Source organism: Electrophorus electricus, unplaced genomic scaffold (assembly GCF_041902795.1).
Source record: "Electrophorus electricus isolate QZ-2024a unplaced genomic scaffold, ASM4190279v1 Scaffold36, whole genome shotgun sequence".
Classification (NCBI taxonomy): Eukaryota; Metazoa; Chordata; class Actinopteri; order Gymnotiformes; family Gymnotidae; genus Electrophorus; species Electrophorus electricus.
This window is the reverse complement of record NW_027658649.1, coordinates 1,610,243-1,625,443: the sequence shown is the minus strand read 5'-3', so window position 1 is coordinate 1,625,443 and position 15,201 is coordinate 1,610,243. Positions and strand designations below refer to the sequence as shown.

The window sequence follows — 15,201 nt, the reverse complement described above, 5'->3', positions numbered from 1 at the left end:
GGTGACACACTTTAGTGAGGGCAGCAGTATCCTAGAGGACACTACAGACAGTGACGGAGACATCTCAGAGCGCGAGGTGAGAGGTTGAGCTTTTTGTTACTCTCTCTACGACATACTTTTCATGCCAGGTACTATTGTCCAGTTCAGCCAAATTTAATTTACTGCCTTGTATTATCATATATAAATTGCTGAACATCTTTTCACTCAGTTTCAAACAACCCCTCAGCTGTATTAAGCCATTTCAGGTTATTCAGAAGTACTGCTAAATGGATGTGGTGGGAAAATGAGAGCACATCAAACACAGACAGCTTTATGCATTGAGTAGTAAAGAGTAAAAGTTTATTGAGTTCTGTCCCCTGTATAACAGAGTAAGAGGACTGACGCGCAGTACGGTCCCCCTCCCCTTATACAGAGAACAGAAGAAAGAGAAAAAAAAGAAAAACGACTCCTACAGAGTATCTGCTAATTCATGTTTTGGTTAGCCTGAGCGCTGAAGGCTTCTTCTATCTCTATGGTTAGAATGGTATGTGAGCAGCTGGTGTACCTGACTCACATGCTTATCTGCAGACTGTTATGCTGTGACTATAGAAACATAAAGCAAAGTAAAATAAAGCAAAGTAAATTTCCACAAAATGAAGTAAGGCAAATTTCTACAACATTTCCCCCCTATATCACACATTATCACACATTTATTCAGCAAATAGCACTACGATGTCTTCATGTGGATCACCAGCACCGCCCATCTTGGGGAGCAGAATGTCTTCACTGAGCTGCGGTTGGTCATTGGCATGGCCGCTGAGCGCTGGCATGGTGAACACTCTAGAAAGACGTCTGACACGCAATAACAAAAAAGGAGGTAAACACAGAAGAAGAAGAAAAAGAAGAAGAATGAGTAGCAGAATGGGCAACGCTACAGCCGCTACTGGAACTGTAGGCTGCGGAGTGAAGGCAGATCACAAATGATTCATATAATCAGTAATATTAGCACTGAGATCTGGAATGTAAAAACAGCAGGAAGTGTTAATCATTTTGCACACTCCTCCTTCCTTCATGGTTAGGAGATTTAATACCATTCTATGTTGAAGCACTGCTGCCCTTATCACTTGTTGTTCTATCTTTAAGGCACCTATTGCTGCTAAGGTATCATTAACTACTTGCAGTAACTGATAAGCTAAGCCATTGATCTTTTGCAGGGCTGCTACTGTGCCACCGCCCAGGAAAAGGGACCAACCAATGGTTTCACCCGGAGTGGTCCATGGGTCCCTCAGAATTCTACCACAATAGTCTGTGCTGGTTATGTCTCTCCTCACCCTGTGCTGCTTGGCATGGGGAAGTGTATACACCTGCGTCCTTGGGCGCACTACAGCTGGATAACAACAACCAGTCCAGTTCTGTGGCAATTCACCATAGGCCACCGAACCACCGACCCACATTACATTCCAATACCCCTGCAGGGTTGTCATGGAGCAATTCCACAGGGAACTGCTATTGGAGTCACTGCAAGTGCCATTGCTGTGCACCTGCACATAATCGATGCATCTGGACCAGACTTCCGGCACCTGCTGCTTCATCTGCTATACAAATATCTCACCCTTACTAGCTGCCACATGCAGCATCATTTTCGGTGGTGCGGGGTTAGTGGGACTGGGACAGTTTGAGGTCTGATTAATAACCTGGCACATAGAGATTGTCATATTCACTTCTCCTACGTCTGCGTTTTTCAGAGGGATTACAGTCCTTGGAACACTGGTGTGCTGGCACACCAGATACTCTTGCTCGATATGTTGGGCATGCACAATGGCTGACATACACGCTGTATTTTGTTGGCATTTAGCTGCTAATCATTCTGCTTCAGTGGCGTTGGGACCCTGAAATGGTAACAAGTCTTCTCATAAGTCATGGGATTCTTCATCCATATTAATATTCAGTCTATGTTCTGACTGTGTTAGCTGTGCCTGATTTTCTCTACCGTCTCTTGACGGTTCCGAGTGTCGAAAGTGTAGGCCTTGCCTTTAACACCCTACTCAACACAGTTCCGACCTAGTCTGTTTGGGTGCTGCTGCTTGGAGTTGGGGCTGGTGTCGGAGCCTTCTTACAGTGTGTGTGATGTACCCAGGTTCCTCGTCCTTCTATTTTGACAGCAGTGTAGGTTGTTAACAGGAGGTTCTAGTTGTCGCCACCTGGTGCCTTCAGTGGCGGTAGCCCCTGACTGAATTTCCAGTAATGTGGCCTGCGGGGTAGCAGCGGTTTCCTGTATTGCTTGCACAGCGGTTTTAGTTGCAGCTGCCTTTGCTACTCTATCTGCAAAATTATTCCCCTTGCTGATTTGGTCTTCTGTAGTCCTGTGAGCTGCACACTTAACAACTGCAATTGTCTTTGGCAGCGAAATGGCTTCTAGCAAGATGGTGATGTCTAATATATTTACCCGAGCTTGTCAGGAATTGCCTATGTTTCCATATGGCTCCAAAATCATTAACAGTTTTGTCTGCAGCTAGTTTGCATGCTTCCGTCAGTGCTACTAGTTCAGCAGCCTGCGCTGAATAGGAGGATGGTAATACTTCTGTTTTAAGTATTTCATGATCTGTTTCTACCGCGTATGCTTCCCTATTGACCCCTGTGTCGTCCCTGCATGCTGACCCATCCACATAGAGGCATAGGTCTGGGTTACTTATGGCTTCTTCAAAGAGATCAACTCGCGGTATATATACTTCAGCTAAGACTGCTGTGCAGTCTTGTGGATCTCCATCCTCCTCCGTAGGAAGGAGTGTAGCTGGGTTCAATGTTATACACCTTTTGACAGTTATATTAGGCATATCTAAGAGGGTGGTGTGGTATCTCAGCTACCACTGGGCTGATAAGTGTGACACTCTTTGGTCCTGCAGTATTCGGTGTAATGCGTGTGGGACTAAAACAGTAAGAGGGGAGTATGCCACTATGGTTTAGGTAGCGAAATTATGGCTTGTGGTCGGTTTTGAGACAGCTTGTGTGTATTTCCCCCTTTAATGATATGCCCCAAGAACGTCACTTCCTCCTTACAATTCTGTAATTTTGCTCTACTAGGTCAGTTACATGTATGTTACATCTGAAATATTTCCATGAGCTTTTATGCAACATACTAAACAAAGGTTTGGAACAGGCTAAGTCAAATCAGGCTAACTCTCAGCAGGTCAAAAGTACTTCAGACTGCAAACTATGATCTAGTATTTTATCCAATTTTACCATAATTGTAACGCAGGGAGGCTTGGCAGGATACAAAAGAGGAGCAATGATGCATACAACGATGTTTATTTAGAGACATGGAAGACAACGTAGCACTAAGGCTATCGTGGGATCAAACACTGACAACGTTAACGTTTACACAAAGGACTTATATACGCAAACAATAACAACACAATGAAGGGCAGCCGTGAAACACAAGGGAGCATGGCCACACGGATGAACACACACACACACACACACACAAGCAAATACACACGGGGAGACGTTTGGGGGGGGGGCATACCGTGACAAGAATATGTTCACACATGGTCGCTCGCTCGCTCTCTCGCTCTCTCTCTCCCCATCCTTTCAGCCTTTGGGTTTCAATAATACCCCCAGGGCAGACAGAGCCACTATTCAAGCAATGTAATATTCTGTAATATTCTACTCTGGCTCCTCCTACCTCTGCAATGACATCCTCAGCTTTTATTTCAGTGGGTGGCGTGTGATGTCATAATGCAGCCGCATCAATTAAGCGATTATGATGTAGTCAAAGAACAGATTTTTCAAATGAACAATTTCTGTGACCCATTTTTAGACTACAGATCACAGATAACGGGTACACTAAATTTATTATGGGTCAGTGCGGTAGTTACAATTGCAATCCAAGACGCAAGGAACATGTTCCTTCTGAGAAATATGAAAAGGAAAAGCACGGGATATTTGGTAAATATGGGAAAAAGAAAAACGAAAAAACACGAGCCCAGATCCCTGCCAGAATAGAGGATGACTTCTTGGATGAACTGTGTGTGTGTGTGTGTTTGTCTGAGAGAGAGAGATCTACGTAGAAGTGTTCTAAGTATCTATACAACGCTAATAAGACATTTTCTGTTACTTTTTAAACAGATACTAGACCAAAGTATTTATTGAAAAATGACTTGCCTACTGAGAGAACTGAATCAGCCATGGTAAGTAAAGTAGAACCAAGACAAATGATTTAAAGCCATACTGAGGCAAGGGACAAAAGCCACAAAAAATGGAAAAACAGCTATGGTGAACAGTGATGCTAATTTAATACTTGTACTTAAGTACACTGAAATGTCTTTGAATATAAATTACAAATGCATTTCAACAAATGTTGGAGAAATTAATTAAAAACACTAATGTCAATTTATTTAGAATATATTTAGGACACATACATTTAGCATATGCAATCTTTGTCAATTACAGGAAAAAAAAATACTGTTGGTGGGTTTTTTGTTTGTTTGTTTTACATTCTCCTTACTATAGAATTAACAGTCGACTGTTCGGTGACTTTGCATGCTGAGTTGTAACACTGATTATTAGTATAATTGTGGCTAGAATCAAAATCAACACTAGTTAAAATGACTGAATGCATTGGAATTTATTATTCCAATAGCACAATTTGAATGGGTCTACGGTACCTTAGTGTGTCAGGTCCTGTTATTTCTGTTGAACATTTGATGTTTGGGGGCACATTTTTACATCATTAGGCCTGCAGGCTATGTGATAACGGCTATGCGATAAAAATTGTATTTGTTTCCTTTCCAGTCCAATACAAACTATAAATTCCAAATGCATCAAAATGTAATTAAAGTCATATTTCAATTAAATGTATTTAAATACTGTTCAACAATATTTCTACTTATATCTACAGGTGGAACTGAAGTCTTTCAAAAAGATAGAACCTCCAGATATGAATTTCAAGATGATGCTTCCTAAAAAGACTCCTTTGAATCAGATTTACGATGACAATGACTGGGATGAGTGTACTGAGGACCTGGAAGCCATGTTTGCTAGAGTGAGAAAGTCTGCAGTGGAACAGAGCAATCCTAACACTTGTTTTCCATAAATTCTCACAATGCTATGAACTATGCATTTCAAGTAGATGTAATTAAATATTGCTTAACACTGTTTCTCTTCATAGTTGGAGGTGAAATTGAATTATTTCATAAAGATGCAGTATGATACCTGTGAACATGATATGGGCCAACTGATTGAGGAAATGGAATCCACAGTTGTTAGAGTGAGAAAGTCTGCAATGCAGCAGAGTAATCCTAACACTTGTTTTCCATAAATACTAACAATGCAATTAAATATGCATTTCAAGTAGATGTAATTAAATATTGCTCAACACGGTATTTGTGTCTGCAGGTATTAGACGCCGTACTTGCTAGGGAGGATATGGCTGCATAACCTCTGACGACAGCAATAAACAGCATTAAAAATACTCTGACATTTTTCAGTCTAATCCTTGCCTATGTTGTCTGCAACACAGTCAATTATACCATGGATAGTAATTATATGTTATTTTTTTTGTCTCAGAAACATTCTGAATGTAACATTTCCTACAGCCTTTAAGATACAATCACCATACTTGGCACCCACACTATTTTTTCCCTCGATGTCCACTTACATCTGTGTGGCTTAACAATCACAATTCATTTTTACACAACCAATTTCCAACTTCTATATATATATATCGCTCGGAATTCAACAGACACCTGTTGCTACTGCACCTTTGAGACGGATGTAGGATAAATGAGCTCCTTTATGATTGGCTGCCCTGTATTGTGCTTCATTCAAAAGGTACTCAGAGCTGAAATGCCTGAGAAAGGCAATTTAAGTGGGTGTGCTAAACCTCTATAGGCTGAATAGGCAGAGATACGTAAATAAAGTGTTCTTGTGACATTAGAAATACAAATTTCAAAAGGGGCATTTTTGGCAGCTTAACTGACATAGTTAAGAATTTTAACATTTAAAATATATATATTAAAAGGAGAATGTTACTTATTTCACTCTGACTGTAAAACAGTGCATATTTTGTTAAATGGGATTTCCATCCCATGTTTTTAAGGCTGCCTTATGTATAAATAAATATGCAAGAATGCAGAGCATGAATAGGTCAGTCTTCCATTCTGTATCACATACCTACCCTTGATAACACCGTGGTAACTGGAAAAAAAACAACCCTTTTTACTTAGTTGTCACTACTTCCAATAGACTTCACGCTAATCTCATAGAAGTCCGCCCCTTTCCGTGTCCTCCGGAAACAGCACTACCGTTGTGTTGTGACGGGATTTGTTCCTGAAGTTGTATGCGTTTTCTGAATTTGCACCGCATTTCTAAAGTGTGTTACCACTTTGATGAATATGCTTTGTGTATTTGCAGCACGATGGGTTTTCCAGGACACCGTAATTTATGCATGTTTAATTCCATCTTTTATTCACGTACTAAGCCCAACTCTATAGGCTAATATTTATAAAACCGAGATAACCATAGAAACGTCTTCATCTGTGCTTGATACTTTCACAGAAAAACGGAACTGCTGCTTGTCAAGCTTGTTTCATCAGGTTTTATATCATCGTCATGACGTGTTTGAATTGATCCCAGGCATATGCAGTCCTCATCAAAATCCATGCATGTCCTAGGCTGTGAGTAAGGTATGTTCTCTCTCTGGTCACAGTTGGCAAATAAATTATGCATATAGATTGTGGGGAAAACACTTTAGCACGTGTTCTCCAAAGAAGTGTCTTAATATGAGCTATCTAGCTAGTTCCAATGTCAACTGTAATCATAACACTGGGTTTCTCTCTGTGCTCAGGTGTCTTATTCGCATGCCAGTAACATGTTAGCGATATTGCAGTAGTGTGAATTTTTATGTTGCCCGTGATGAAAGGTGACAGCGAATAAAAATCCAAACATTTTTTTTTGTTCAGGTCTTTTTAACGGTCATAACCGACACATATTTATCTAACAAAAAATCAGGTTCCTCTAAATGTGTGGAAGAACTGCTGTGTATATTTTTGTTTCCAGTGGCCTGAGTACCTAAAATATGTCACCATTTTAGGAAGCAGGAAAGCAGGGCTGCTTACAAACATGACATTAGTAAATTATTTTTGGGATATTTTCATTTATGATTTTCCCCTTTTTGTTGTTTGTTAGCTTTTTTACTTTCATTTTTTGTAGGGACTGTGATATATATTTTGTTATTTGAATGCATAATATAGCTTTGGGGCTCCCACAGACACTTGTGTATATACACATATTAGGGGAGATTTTTTCATTGGTTTGTATATGTTTTTGAAGGAATGCACATAGTTCTTATGTTTGAGCCACTTTAAAGATATTTTTTGACTTGTATCAGAAAGGAATGCAAGCATTTATTCATATCAACATTTTCCTTGCAGAGTCATTTCAAAGACGATGCAACAGAATAGTTTTGCTTTTCTATTCTGTACTTTGTTTATTGACAGGTAATTCCACCCTCAACTTTTTAGGGTGCCTCCCCATAATTGCTCAGCTCTTCTGTGTAATAAAAGCAGGATTGGTTTGTATATCACATTGGTGTAGGTAATTTTCACTTGTTATATAAAGAACATTCTAATGGCTTTGGGGGAGACAAACCAAATTAGTCCTTTATAATTGTAATTATATATTACTTTGCTTCATTAGAAGTTTGTGATTATTCCTGTTATTCATCAACTTAGATACCGTGATTTACTGGGGTAGGTCAAATTAAAAGATAATTGCCTGCTTATATTAGGTAAAGAAAGTTTTTTATGTCATAGTTTTCACTTACTATGATTGGGACAATACATCTTTTACATGAGGATGGATTTTATCAAAGCTTATAGGGATCTGTATGCGATGCATAGGACGCTTATGCCTTATTTAGTTCACTAAATACAAGCAGTTCATTTTTGTTTTAAATGTTGATGTTCCACCTGCTCCATCAGACCCTCTGCTTTGACACTATGTCCACCTGGTGTACATCAGTAAGCACAGCCTATAACAAGGTATGTCTTAGCCACTTGTAATCTTCTAAGCATTAACTTTCACAACATTTTTATGACAATGTTAGTCTTTATAGTTTCCATAACTAGGTGCTTAACTGAAATCAGCTCCAGTGTTTCATGTTGATGTCTTTCATTTTTCATACATAGTCATGTATATATTTGTGACATGCTACATTTGTTACTGTTTTCACTTGAACAAGGAAAATCATACTCAAACCAGATATATAAGTGGACAGTCAGGGTGAAATAAGTAACATTCTCCTTTTAATGTTATATTTAAAAAAAATATTAAAGGTCTTAAGTATGTCAGTGTTTTTGTTAGTCTTTTGGCCAATGTTTTTTTTTTAAAAGAGATAAGGAGATACCAGAACAAAATAGAAAAGCAAATAATAGAGGAAGATGGCATGGGATGGAGGGATGGAGGGATGATAAAAGACAGGGGTAGTAACGGATAATTTATTCTATTCTCTCAGCTATTCTCTTTAACTAATTCTGAAGTCTGCATCTTTATTTTCTATTTGAATGTTAACTTTACGACTAGCTGATTGGGGTTTAGGAATGACACTAGCGTTGATTTTGATTCTAGCCACAGTTCTAGTAATAAGCAGTGTTACAACTCTACATGCAAAGTCACTGAACAGTTGACTGTTAATTCTGTAGTAAGCATAATGCAAAAAATACAACAACATATTTTGTTGTGATTGAAAAAATTACGTCCTAAATACATGCGTTGTAAATACATTGACATTAGTATTTTTAATTAATTTCTAACATTCAGAGACATTCAGAGGTATTTCTATTAAGCCCAGAGTCAGCTAGGTCTCCGCTCTCTAATTACTCAATGAACCTCAATGGTCTCCCAATCACATCTTCTCTAACAGTTAAAGATCTTGGAGTTATGGATCCCAGTCTCTCGTTCGAAGCTCACGTAAATAAATAATGTTTCTAGGACCCCCTTTCTCCACCTTAGAAACATTTCAAAGATTAGGAACATGCTCTCCACACATAATGCAGAAAAGGTAGTCCATGCATTTATTACTTCAATATTGGACTACTGTAATCCCTTACTATCTAGCTGTGCTATTAAGTGCCTAAAGTGCCTAGCGAATTCAAAATGCAGCAGCCATAGTTCTTAATAGAGCTAGAAAATTTGATCACATCAATCATATCTTAGCTACTTTACTTTGGCTCCCAGTAAAATTTTGTATTGATTATAAACTACTTTTAATAATTCCAAATGTGCATTAGACTTTACAGTAACCTAAGACAACCCTTTTGCATGAAGGGAACTGGTAACTATGCTCACCCTCCATAATGTGCAAAAGATATTTAAAGTGTAGGACAGTCGAAGCATTATGTGTGCGTGTGCGTGATGTTATTAACGTGACAGTAAAAGCTTACCATTTTTAAATGGGGGCTGATCGACTTTCCACTTATGCAAGACTTATGTCAAGAGTACATGTCAAAAATTAGAGACGAAATGAGGTGCTAAATGCCGCAATTAGGCATACAGCAGTCAAAGGCAATTTGGAAACACACTTAGAAAACAAAGATCATGATCTTTGATCATGATCAAACTTTCAAAAAGCTTATCAACGTGACGAGAATGTGAGGTTTAGTTTCATCTATAGTGTTACAGTATCAATGTGAAATATGGATATCGAGGTCAGCATCACGTAAGAATGTATATGTGTGAAACATCTTCGTCGCCATAAATGTTGTGTTGTTACATAATTAAGCAGTCCATCCAGTTTCATTTACTTGATTTATTAGCAACCTGTGTCCACTGTCTAACTCAAGTATTTTTATTTTTATTTCCTCCATGTTGTTTATAATAGGCCTACAGTAAGAAATCCTTTTAACTGATTAATAATTAAAAAATATCTTTCTTGACTATAAGAATATAGCTTAACCACTAGAAAGATTAAACATCCAGTGAGTGTGTATCCTGGCATGTTAATGTAAAAGGCAGCTCCTACTGGATTTGGGGAAAGATTAGTAAAAGATTTCAAGTATCTGCAAAGCAGAAAACTGCCTATTCAACAGGCATAAATGATGTGCTACCGCAGTAGTTGTGTTATTTGCATAGCCTAATTAATATCATTAGATCAAGTTCTATATTACCTATATTGTTATATTACAATTTTGCTTTTGCTTTTTTGCTTCACAATTGTTACACACAATTGCTGCACCTGATACAAGGATAGGAATTTCAATTTATTCATACTGGATATAAGAATCATTAATGGCTGCTGAGTGAAGCACTTTCATTGAAAATTCATCCACCAATTTTTTTTTTTTTTTTTTTTAACCAGACACAGGGCACATCAACCAGGAATACATTCCAGCTCTGTTTTAGAACACTGGCTGTGATTCATTACATTTTGGCAATTGTGAAAACAAACTGGATGATACTTCTAAAAGTAATTGTGTTTGCAGTTTATTTGCACAGTTACATGAACAACACGTAGTAATCGGATCTAGAAAGTTGCCAACCCTATTAAAATATTAGGTTTATAGTATAATATTTGAATTAAACAGACAAAACATTAATCACAATCATTTGCATGATGATTAAATCTTGAAACAAAAATGTATCAGAGAGCTGTAGTGTTTTTCACAGACACACACCCAATTAAACTGTGCTTGACCATTTCTTGCCCTCTATATCATTCTCTGCAGTTTACTGAGAAAGACCTGACACTGGGTAATGCCATTGTCTATTCGAAGGCCAAAACAACAACAATCTTGGTTATCAAAGATTCACTCCACCCTGACCACAGCCTCTTCTTTTAGAAATCTGCAGAAATAAATATATGAATTTATTACCCCCCATCAGTGGACCTTTAGAGCTTTATTATTCAAAATAAGACAGACAGATGAACAGACAAACGCAAAATGTATATATAATATTTTTAAGTATTCGCCATCTGCACCATTACAGGAATAATGTGTGTGTGTGTGTGTGTGTGTGTATGTATGTATGTATGTATGTATGTATGTATGTATCTATGTATATGGTTATGTGTGAGTACATGTATGTTGGATTGTATATGTACACGTATTAGAGTGTGATATTTATCGTTTATGGATTGGCTCTGTATGGATTTTATCAAAGGTGTCCACTCTAGATTATTGGTTCTGTTATTGATTAATTCTGAGAATTATTCTATTGATATATATACTCTATCAATAGATTTTTCTATTGGGTGACACTAATATTATTTTTTGTTTTCCAGTTCATGAATATGTTTTTTTGTTTGTTGTTTTTTTGCAAGAATATTTTTATTATATCAATATAATAATGTTATACATAGTATCCTGTCATATTGGTTGATGATATGTCTCCTAGGAGACATAAAGATGGTGTTGGATGGATATGGTTATTTAAAGCATGGGATATGTTGGTGATGCACTATATTGGACTGTTTGCACTTGTGTAGCATGTTGTCTGTTGCACTGTTGTTTTTATGTTGCACCATGGCCCTGGAGGAACGTTGTTTCGTTTTTGTTGTGTACTTGTATATATACCTGAAATGACAATAAAACCACTTGAACTTGAACTCGAACTTGATGACGACTTGCCAAAATTGCTTGATAGGTGTGCTCTGCCACGTGGCGTGAATGTAATCGTCAACTGTGATTTGAGTAAAGTATGTACAGATTGCTGAGCTTGTGAAACCAATTTTAAACATCCAATGTGTAGTATAATGTACTCTGTATTATTTTGTACTGAATGCATTGTAGGTTAGTGTTGCTGTCATGTGGTAATTATTATTACACATTTTAATCCAAACTGCAGCGTCGGGGGCTAGTAATAAATGTTCCTCCTATTGTCTCGATGGGAGAGTAACTGTGAGATTTGATTTCACTATTATTTTGTATATCTTAGATAATAGGTTTTTTGTATTAAGAATGCTTGTTTATAAATTCTGATATGGATGTAGGTATCGGAATTGATTTTTGAACACATAGGTGATCTTAGCTGATGGTATTGTAGGAACTGGGGGCTTTCTATAGCATATTTTGGGGCTAGTTGTGGGCGTGACATGAAACAAGTCTTAGGATAAATATGTTTAAGGTTTGTAATGCCTTTTTCTATCCAAGATGTAAAGTTTAATATTTTTGTTCATGGTAAAGCCTGGATTGTTCCAAATGGGAGAATGAATAGTTCGTGTGAGTGTGGAGTTTGATATCTTGTGGAATTTCCACCAAACTGTTAGTGTCATGGCCACCTTCAAACTGTTGAAACATGGATATTTTTGAATATGAGTCTGGGCACATTTTAAACGCCTGCCGCAAACATTACTGACATTATATCTTGTTTATGTGATTGGCTGTGCTTCTCTAGCCACAAGTACTTTTTGATTTATTTATTTTTTAATTTGGTAATTTTATATATAACAGCAACAAATGACATCTTAAGTTTTATGACAAAATGTGCAAACAAGCTGGTCTGACCGGTGTGTAGCGGGATATGACTCAGTGCATCTCTGGTGCTGCTTTTGATGAGTACAGTGTCATAAGTGTGTCTGTCCAGCAGCGCAAAGAGGAGATACAGCTTCTTCTCCCGGAGGTTTCCGATAAATATGTAGATATGTTAGTATGTAATAGAAAGACAGCTGTCCATCCTCATAGTCTAGGTACATGCCCGCATTCCTGGGCAATTGTGTCAGGGGCAGAGGGGTCTCAGGCTTGGTGCAGGTGTACAACTTCTGGATGCTCCTCCAGAGCACCCAGAAACCCTCACAGTGGGTTTCTCAACTTGCTCAGACTCAAATCTCAATATCGGCATCCGAACCGTCTTAGAGAGGAACAAAAAACACAACTCATTTGATTAAATTGTTCCAGTATAAATATGGTTATCAAACATGCTTTTAAAAATATACTTCCATGGAGATGGTGCCCTACAGGGTAGTGTTGGAACAGTGTGTACAGGCTTAGTGTCATGTTGTGGCCCCGCCCCCTCCTCAAACATCTTGGTGTGTGTGTGTTCGTCTGTGTTGCCACACACTGTCGTGCCGTTCACCTGTTCTCTGTTATGTGTAATCGGCTTGGGTGTATATATGTCTCGTGTTTCATAGTACGTGTGTTGGTGTTTGAGATGTGCATAGTATTTGAGCTTTGTTGTATGTTTTGCATGTTTGCAAAAATAAAAGTGCGTTTCATCGTGCCTCGTCCCCGCATCCTGCTTATCCTCACAACGTCAGAACTAGACCACTTTAGATGTAACTTAGAACCTCCAGTGACCTCTGTATGTGTTTCTTTAGTTGTATGAGCTCCACTGGAGGACTCTGAATAGTTGACAATGGAAGAGGGGTATATCAGATTCACCCCTTCTGCCTCGGTGTGACAGATTAACACACTGCATTAACGTTTAGAAATAAAAACATATGGTAAACACAGTCTAGAAAATATTACCTTGTAACAATTCAGTCAGTTTTCTGTGTCCTTATGTCTATAAATTAAAAGTAATAAAACATTTAAATGATAAATAAATTAAAATGAATGTATAAATGTTCACAAATAAGAAACTACATTGGTCTGCACTTTTCTCCACAGATTCAAGGAACTCATGAAAGTTGGAAGCTATAGAAACACATAATACAGAATTATAGACTGACTGATGTGTGAGCAGAAAGATCACTGTGATGTTCTCATATCTAAAGCACTCAAAGCATTGATGTTATGTAAATTAACTGTGATCTGATTGGTTTAAGGAAATAGATTCACCTACTTTGAAGTTCAAGTTTTTATCAAAAGGTTAGAACTGGTTGACTATACTTTGTCTGTCCTGCAACAGGAAATTTAAACATTTATATCCAAAGTATTACGCGATAGAAATCAATTCAAGACTACCCGTTATTGACCGCTAGATGGCGGAAGATACGAAGAAATAAATGAGTCCAGATCCTCCTGCCCGACTTTACGGTGAGACTCTGCTTTTACGTCATTAAAACGCTAAAGAAAAAAGGCCGCCATATTTGTAGTTCCACAACGTGAAAAGGCGTCATTTTGTATGCCGAAGAATGAATAAACACCATGCCATACCTTGAAGACGACGAAATTGCAATTTATTTAGCTAGCCATAAGAATAAGAATAGCTGTTTAATTTACATAATCACAAATATATTGCATGTACATACATCTACATTTCAGTCGATCAAAATGTTTCACGTATTTATAACCGCAACTTTGTTACAGTGGTCATATCAGAGATTTACCAATATAAAACGCAACAGGTGTCGTGTTCTGTAATAGCACATTTTAACATTTATATCCATATTACACATAACCAAGGTGTAATATAACCATATGTACTGAACAGACATGAACAGCCTGTGTATTGTGAAAATACATGTATGTGTCTTCTACAGCAATTACTGTGCCCTGCACACTTTAAGTTTGGCATGAAGTGTTTGCTTTTTCCAAAGCAAGTAATATTAAATTATTCTCATAGAATAAATTTCACAAAGACATGGACATGTTTTTTTGTATTTAATTTATTTAATGCGAATCGTATGTAGGTTACCACTGCTAAGCTTCACCACTGTCAAGGTAAGACCTCGAAAGGACGCAGAAAATTATTTTAATAACAGCTTCTGCTGATTTATTCAATAACTGTATGACACCGTTTGAGTGTACGTACCGACTGAAAACAAACTCAAATTATTAGAGACACTCTTACTGCGTCTCCACATTGAAACATATCAGTTAGTTAGCTAGGCTGGCTAACTAGCTTAGCTTTATTAGCTAGCTAAGCTAATGGCGAAGAGGATTACGTTAAAGAACCCCCGGTCTACAGTTGTGCACATACAGGAAAATTAATGAATAGCATGGTAATACACGCATTTATTTGAACAGTTATGTAGCTAATATGCATTTGTAGTATGTGCGCCTGGCGTAGAAATGAGTCTTTGTTAGCCCATTAAGGCTATCTTAGCTAGGCTAGTTCGAGCAAGCTAAGTGCTGGTTGCTATGACAACGGGCTTGGTGTATTTTGCGAGCTTGTCAGCTACATAAGACAAGTGTTTATCGCTTTACTGCTGCGGTGAACTGTTATTATTGTAACACTCTGCTAATGCCAGATGTGTAGAATAACTCACTAGTGATGTTTACTTCGAGACTTTGGCAGTTTTAAGATGGATAGAAAGCGAATGAGCCAGCTAGCTGTCCTAGCTAA

At 37.9% G+C, this 15,201-nt stretch overlaps 1 long non-coding RNA gene across 1 annotated transcript; it reads left to right on the top strand.

Annotated features, from left to right (window-relative positions):
- Positions 1–4,102: 4,102 nt before the first annotated feature.
- LOC145655828 (uncharacterized) lies at positions 4,103–5,232 on the top strand. The gene is made up of 3 exons (XR_014121735.1): positions 4,103–4,166; positions 4,877–5,020; positions 5,147–5,232. It is a non-coding gene; the product is annotated as an uncharacterized LOC145655828 (long non-coding RNA).
- The last annotated feature ends 9,969 nt before the right edge of the window (positions 5,233–15,201 follow it).